The 8,520-nt window shown below is 41.8% G+C and overlaps 1 long non-coding RNA gene across 1 annotated transcript; it reads right to left on the reverse strand.

Annotated features, from left to right (window-relative positions):
* Nucleotides 1-503: 503 nt before the first annotated feature.
* LOC135088041 (uncharacterized) lies at nucleotides 504-7,432 on the reverse strand. Its single transcript, XR_010260946.1, has 2 exons — nucleotides 7,340-7,432; nucleotides 504-6,068 (listed from the first exon to the last, which is right to left on the reverse strand). It is a non-coding gene; the product is annotated as an uncharacterized LOC135088041 (long non-coding RNA).
* Between the last annotated feature and the right edge of the window lie 1,088 nt (nucleotides 7,433-8,520).

Below are 8,520 nucleotides of genomic sequence, written 5' to 3' on the forward strand. Positions count from 1 at the left end.
AAAATCAGCAAAGAAATACTTTACTATACCGATTCAAGATTTTATAAAAATAAACTACTATAATAGTACGAAAAAGTAGAGCAGCGAGTATTCTACCACTACGTTACTACGATAATCAGTAATTTATCTTGTTATATCTAGAAAAAATTATAATCACTGATTACATTGTGGAAATCCTTGGGGAAGGCCTTTGTCCAGCAGTGGACGTCTTTCGGCTGAAACGAACGAACACTGAACAAAGGGCAACTTCCGTTTTCCAATCCATTCGTCGGCCTCGATGAGTATTGCCAACATCAAAAAAGAACAAGAGATCATAGAGCAAAGTAAGAAGAGATTATCCATGAGAGAAGTGAGAGAACAGAGAAACTATGTGCGACTTCGATCCCGATTTCAACTTTATAAAAATCTGCAGTTCTTCTGATTTCGGAATATATTTAGTAAATATTTATGACTTGGAAAGATACAGCATTGGTTCGAAGATATGAAAAAATAACAAGACCATCTTGATCAGAACAGTTTGGTTGATAATTTATTTGAATAATTCTCTGTACAATGTCGCCAAAAAGCTTAGAATTAATAAACCTCTAACATTGTAGGCTACAATATAACGTTTAGGCAAATAACACTGCGTTACCTTTGTAAAGAAACACTATTTACAGAGGCGAGTGTGGAAGTGAAGTGAACTGTGCCTGTAGACAATGTAACTTCGCTACGAAGCGAAAGGCTATCGAATCGCTTTTGATATACTTAGTACGTTTACGTTGGCCCAGATGGCGCTATACTAACTTAGCGGAGTGGTTGGCAAAGACAAACATGATTCCGCAGTCAATTTTACGCTTTCTACACAATTATTCTGGTAATTGATTCAATTAGCGATCGTTACATTATCTAGGGCACATAAGAGATACACGAGAGCCCCAGCATAGCAAACAGCATGAACAGTAAGTGAGACATAACTACCCACAGATTAGTTTGTGGACTATAGAAATGTCTTACAGCGCGAGGTTTTAGGCAAATACGTACGAATTCACAACTGTATTTGCTTTCATTTAGTTATTATATTATGCATTTCACGCCTAAACTGGTAGCAAATACGTTTGAGACCTAGGGTCCAAACGTTTTGCGTACTGAGATTACACAGGGTGACAATGGTTTACGATATGAGATAGGATAAAACCATCAAAACCGTTAATGCTGTTCGCTACGCTAGCGTCTCTCCTACAGTAGGTTTTCCATCGGTAGCTGATGTGAACTCTCAAACCCACCAGTTTTCTCAAGATCACTGTCTGCTTTTACATTTTTTCTTTTACTCATATTAAAATTTTTATTACACTCGCATCGTCGGTTTCACGTTTCATGGCTGCCATTTCAGTATCCTTCTATATGTTTTTACTCTTTTTAGGCATTCATAAGGCAAATAGTATATGAAAAAATCATTTTATTTACAAAATCTGCTTAGCATTATAAAGGTTATCGGTTTATGAATGCGATAACTTCAATTTTATTGGATTTCATGTCATAAAAAACGATGATTTCTTTTCAATATTTACACTTGCCCTTTCTAGAAAATATGTATTCTTTCGAGACCTTTTCTTGCATCAGAAACGAACCGACGGCTAAATAACGTAATTAACAACTAAAATGTTCTATTAAATATCGATCTATTCTATTGCGAAGCGTAACAAAAACTATCGATTGAGAATCTAATATTAAATCACTATAAGCTTTAGCAGTCGCAGACTGCTGGATCAACAATGTAGGTATTCGCTCATACAACCAACAGGCTTAACGCCCTTGAAACTGTTCCTGTCATTTTAATTTTAATCGGTGATAATAAACAACTTTAAAAAGAGAATGTGCCATTTTTGATGCTTCACAAATATTAAGTTACATAAAAAAACAACAAAACAAAAAAATAATAATCGTTACATTCGTACCCCGAACAAATCGGGGATTAAATTATATTTTTATTGTATTATTAATATTATCCTATTTTTTATTACTTTATGTCTATTGAGGATGATAAGTGGCTAATACATAAAAAGAGACGTTTTGTTCTATATAAAAACACATATCACAGAAAGAAAATGTAATTAAAAACTGATATTTTGACTAGTATAAAAAGTAGAGATGAAACGGATAGTTGTTTGGCCGGATACCGGATACCGGATATCCGGCCAGCTTCTAGGCCGGATAGCCGGATATCCGGCGGCCGGATAGTTGGCCCATTGTCTCGTTGCATGTCGTGACGAGTTTAGCGAAGCACAGGTGCTTCGAACGCGACCAGTGGGTCTATTAGTAGACTAGACTAGTCAAACTTTTCAAAAATCTAATCCGTCCGAATAGAATGTCAGATTTTGCCACTTGTCTAGGGGGCAGATAAATCCGGGCGATTTCGGTTGCCTTCGTGAGTGTGTGATAGAATAGCGTAAATTAAATTAGTTTACTTGCTGCGTAATCTGACTGAACTGCATCGTCTGCATCATGTCATCAGACCATCAGTGAAAAAAAGATCGCCTATTTTATTTGGCAATATTTATGTATTTGTCATTAGAGTGAATAGCTCAGAAAAATAAATTAGTTTTTTGAAAGGCCTTAATATGGCTTTTTTTGTAACTTAATGGAACTTTCAATAAAAGTCGTCATTATTATAAGCCATTTTGTTGATATTTACCTCAAAGATTAATGTATTTCATTTTATTAATAGGAAATTGTCGTAGTTTTTTAATATCCGGTATCCGGCCGGATAGTGAGCTACTATCCGGTATCCGGCCGGATAGTACCTAAATTTAGGCCGGATATCCGGCCTACCGGATAGTTACCGGATATCCGTTTCATCTCTAATAAAAAGTTTAAAATACAATATTAATTTATGTGAGCGAAACTTACGGGTCTTTAGAAAACTATGCCGAAGGTGACAATCTTTACAATATGCCATTATGCTTTTTGTGTGGTTAATATTCATTGTATATAAAAATAACTGGATAATAATTTATATTTCATACGTATAGAAGCGGCCATGTTAATTTGGCACTTGTGCTAAACAAGTAAGTGCGATTTTACGTTGAATTAACAAAATTAGCAATTTTTTTAGTTCTATCAATGCCTCATTAACATGGCGTCGAGAAACAACCTACAGTAGTATACATCTAAGATTAAGTGTTTATAAATTATGCATTTTAGCCACCTAACTTACCCCGTTACAAAAATAGACAATCCACCAGCCTTTCGCGCGTACCTCGTTAATAACTCGTACAAATATTTCATATCAAAACTTTCCAATAATTCTTCATAATATACATGAGTGATTATTATACATCGAAATGCTTTTGCACACTTATTTAGTCATTATAATGATTAATTTTCTGTGCAATATAAGAACTGCATTATATAATCTTGGAATGAAGTTGAGGGCCTTTCGAGATTTAGAAGATGACCATATTTAATTAAACTATTACAGAATAATACAGTTAATTCAAACACTTTAGGTAATAATAATACTGTTTGCATTTTTTTAATGTGGACAATGATCGTAATTTCAAAACTATGTAATAATACAAGAAAAAATAGCTGCCAATAATAATGATCTAAATAAGTGTAAACAAAAGCCAACATTATCATTTAATAATGTTAAAATTATTCAATACCTAAACTACAACGTTAATAAGTTATACAAATCCCAAGATTATTTTATTAATTATAAATACTAGCTGTAGGGGAATTCACATAATGTGCCATGGTTTATAGAATCAGCTAAGTATGTACTGTAGGGCTCTTTCTGATTTAAGTACATTTGCAGGTTTATCTTTACTTTGTCTGGAAATTAAATATGGAGAATGCAGTAAATAATTGGACTAGTTAAATAACAGTGACCTTTAATGCTTTAACCGTAAATTCAATTTAGAAGAGAGCGAGCAGGCAAGTTTTGTAAAATGAAACTCCATCGGGTATTATTAAATAATTTTACTAAAATAATAAGCACCAAACCACGTTTGGAATGTTCTGTATTGCACCACATGTGAACAAAATCCAATCTTTACAAAATACACTGTAAAACGTACGAACATCTTTTTCAATACATCTTTCATAATATGAATCGGGACATAAAAATATTTAAAAAAGTGCTAAATATATTTCAATAAATAAATTCAACCGCCACAAACCACAATAAAGGTCACCATTACAATCCAATTAGAATCGGGTGATGAATTTATTCACATAAGTTTGCTATACATATAATTATGAGCAAATAAACATTACACATACATATTATAATACCCATACGTTTTGACGGTTTGTACAAATAGTGACTTCATTGTGCATAAACATGTTTCGATCACTGCACGCAGTCTTCACAGAAGATCACATTTTACGGAACCACTTAAATCTCAGGTGACATATTATGTATCCTTTCGCAATAACTAAATCTCCGCGCGTCTGTCTGTCCTTCAAACTTTTCAATCTGAACTCATCACTCTCTATCACTGCCATAGAGTTCACAATCAAATTAAAAAGTTCGAATAACAATGTATACTGGGACGAAAACGCGCCGCCTCGTAACTATCTAAATAAATACTTATTTAATATCGTAAACAACATTAAAGTAATTATATGAATAGGAAAGTATCGCAACTTATATTCGTTTCGTTTCACCATAGCTTAATGGAAATGTTTGACATTGACCTATACAGGAGTCAGGGACATTTGAACAGATTGAATATTATTTAAAAAGGCTATATAACAAGCTTATATACTTTTATATCACAATATGAACGTATGATCGACGCAAACTATATTCGAGTACATGACGCCGTCGAGTGACAAAGCTTGAATGAATGTTGTACAGATATGTTTCATATACACTGTGTTTGTTTAGCTGCTAAATGTCCCGAACAGTAACTTATCGTAAAGACATTAATCTGACGCGTGTTTAGTAAAAGTACTGCAGTGTTAGCAACATTGGCGTAATACCATCCAGCTTCTAATAGGCTGATGAAAAAGTTAGAGGTAATTAACAAAATTAATCATTTTCTCAATTGAGTTAAAGTTCAAATTTGTTGAGGAAATATACCATTTTGGGATACTTTCTGTAAAAAAGCAATGTGAAGGGGGCACAGTTAGCTAACAATATGAGAAAATGCTTAAAGCGTTTGAGTATTGTTTTATTCATAGGAGAGATATAGATGTGAGTTTAGATTTAACACATTTTTGAGCAAACTGTTAATATCTGTTATCCAATAATGCATTACGGGCTTAGGTACATTGTAAATTAAGTACATTTTATTATTATATCAAGAGAGCACATTCGTCTAGTAACATTTTTTTATTTTGTGATGTAAAGAAAATCTACCGTTTTTAAATCAGACCTACAGAAACTGGATGTGTATTGACAAATGCCCGTGAAATGTAAACAGATATAGAGTTCCTGCCATACAACTGCGTATCGGTTACATTAGAATTAGTACCGATTACCACCGCACTAGTCCGAGAGCGCCTCTGTGCTTCCACGCGAAAGAGTCTGAAGAGGTTTCATACATGTTTCTCATCAGTGTCCTAATACAAAGCTTGTGTCCACTCTTGACAGTTGTGTTGAGTTTGTTTATATTTTCTCACAACTTTCATTTTGATTTTAGTGTCCTGATTGGATAGGATTATTTCATATTATATTGATTTATATTAGGGTCAAAATCGTACTTCCCAAACACAATATTTACCAAAAAGTATAAAAAGATTGGCATCAAAGTGACTGTTGACAGAAAATGTGAACAAACCCGCATTGTACCCGCGGCTAAGTCTGTAATCTCATTGCATTTACCAGCGATACTGAAGCGAATAGTCCTATGGACACCGTCACGACATTGCCGACTGTCCTCGGTGACGCGGGCGCATTCCTTGACGGCTGTCAAAGTGACAGGTTCGGGAATGACGTCCGCCCGTGCGTATTGGAGTGACGTCACCGCGACGCGTGCTAGTCCGGGCTAAACAAATATACGCTTACCGGCCGGCGGCGGTAAAGTACAAGCCAGAGCCTCGCGGGCGTGCCAGGGGCTGGAGCAAGACTTATTTACCTGGAAAGTAGAAAATAATATTTTTAATATCAAGTTCCACCTTGTTCATAAATACTACCATGCCGGTGAGTTCATAAATAGTGTATTAGGCCTCAGCCTCGAACTTAGCGGGCAGCGGGGCGGCGGCGGCGGCGGCGCGGGAGCGGGGCGGGCAACGCAGACCCGTTCTCGAAACAAGCGGGCAGCTCGCGCGGCGCTTTAGCGGCGAAGTGTTGTGTTCGGGGTTGTGTTGTCGAGATATTTGTTTTTATTCGAAAACGAAATGTCTGAACAACGGCGACAATTTTATTTCGATTCAAATTTATTCCTAACGCTCGATTTATTGTGGGCAAAAGAAGGAGTGCGCTGCCCGCTCGTTGCCCGCTCCCTCGCCGCTGCCCGCTCGTTGCCCGCTCCGGCGCCGCTGCCACGCCGCTGTTTTCGAGAACCGGTCTATTTGATTTTACGCATAAGATCCTGCCGCTCCCGCGCCGCCGCCGCCGCCGCCCCGCTGCCCGCTAAGTTCAAGGCTGAGGCCTTAACCTTCCTAAATAATGTATATTTTTGCTAAAGTAACAGTGGTACACTCACGGCGGCTAGCACTCGGACGACGAGTTGAGGTTAAGCGACAGCGGCGAATGATCTGTCGGCGGGCTGGCCACCGGGAAAGCATCTTTCATTACAGTAGTGATCCACACTTAATGAACAATAGTGGTGCACTCACGGCGGCTAGCACTCGGACGACGAGTTGAGGTCGAGTGGCGGCAGAGGCGGCGTGCGAGCTTTCGGCGGGCTGGCCTGCGGCGGCGGTCGAGTTGTCAGCGAGCCAATCTAAAGCCCGGTCTCCGAGCACGTAGAATTTTGTCCAATGACCCCAAGCTACTCATCCTTATCGCTCGCGCGTAATTATATTGCTGTCACGACTGTGCGACGGGCGCCCGCAGTGAGTGTGCGAGCGCGACAGCTACATAATTACGCGCGAGCGATAAGGATGGGTAGCTTGGCGACCAGACTATAGTACTAAAGTAACAGTGGTACACTCACGGCGGCTAGCACTCGGACGACGAGTTGAGGTCGAGCGACAGCGGCGAGCTGTTGGCGGGCTGGCCACCGGGAAAGCATGTCTCTGCTACAGCAGTGGACCACACTAAATAAACAATAGTGTTGTACTCACGCGGCTAGCACTCGGATGACGAGTTGAAGTCGATCAACGGCAGAGGCGGCGTGCGAGCTTTCGGCGGGCGAGCTGTCAGCGACCCAATCTAGCACTAAAGTAATAGTGTTGTACTCACGCGGCTAGCACTCGGACGACGAGTTGAGGTCGAGCGGCGGCGGCTGGCGCGGCTTGGCGCGCGTGAGCCGGTCGAGCTCGGCGGCGGCGTCGGAGCGCGCGGCGGCGGCGGCGGCGGCGGGCGAGTTGTCGGCGGTCCAATCCAGTACTAAAGTAACAGTGGTATACTCACGGCGGCTAGCACTCGGACGACGAGTTGAAGTCGATCAACGGCAGAGGCAGCGTGCGAGCTTTCGGCGGGCTGGTCGGCGGCGTCTGAGCGCGCGGCGGCGGCGGCGGGCCGGCGGCGGGCTAGCTACAGAGAGTGTGCACTCACGCGGCTAGCACTCGGACGACGAGTTAAGGTCGATCAGCGGCAGAGGCGGCGTGCGAGCTTTCGGCGGGCGAGCTGTCGGCGAGCCAATCTACTACTTAAGTAATAGTGGTACACTCACGGCGGCTAGCACTCGGACGACGAGTTGAGGTCGAGCGGCGGCGGCTGGCGCGGCTTGGCGCGCGTGAGCCGGTCGAGCTCGGCGGCGGCGTCGGAGCGCGCGGCGGCGGCGGGCTAGCTACAGAGAGTCGGCGAGCCAATCTAGTACTAAGTAATAGTGGTGCACTCACGGCGGCTATTACTCGGACGACGAGTTAAGGTCGAGCGACAGCGGCGAGCTGTTGGCGGGCTGGCCACCGGGAAAGCATGTCTCTATTACAGAAGTGAACCACGGAACCCGTTATAAGGATAAGTGCGAGGAAGAATCGCATTCCAGCGAGGTGCGCGAGGTGCGAGGCCAATGACCCCAAGCTACCCATCCTTATCGCTTGCGCGTAATTATGTTGCTGTCGCGCTCGCACACTCACTGCGGGCGCCCGTCGCACAGTCGCGACAGCAATATAATTACGCGCGAGCGATAAGGATGAGTAGCTTGGGGTCATTGGACAAAATTCTACGTGCTCGGAGACCAGACTATAGTACTAAAGTAACAGTGGTACACTCACGGCGGCTAGCACTCGGACGACGAGTTGAGGCCGATCAGCGGCAGAGGCGGCGTGCGAGCTTTCGGCGGGCTGGTCGGCGGCGGCGGCGGCCGGCGAGCCAATCTAAAGCCCGGTCTCCGAGCACGTAGAATTTTGTCCAATGGCCCCAAGCTACTCATCCTTCTCGCTTGCGCGTAATTATGTTGCTGTCGCGCTCGCACACTC

This window comes from Ostrinia nubilalis, chromosome 3 (assembly GCF_963855985.1).
Source record: "Ostrinia nubilalis chromosome 3, ilOstNubi1.1, whole genome shotgun sequence".
NCBI lineage: Eukaryota > Metazoa > Arthropoda > Insecta > Lepidoptera > Crambidae > Ostrinia > Ostrinia nubilalis.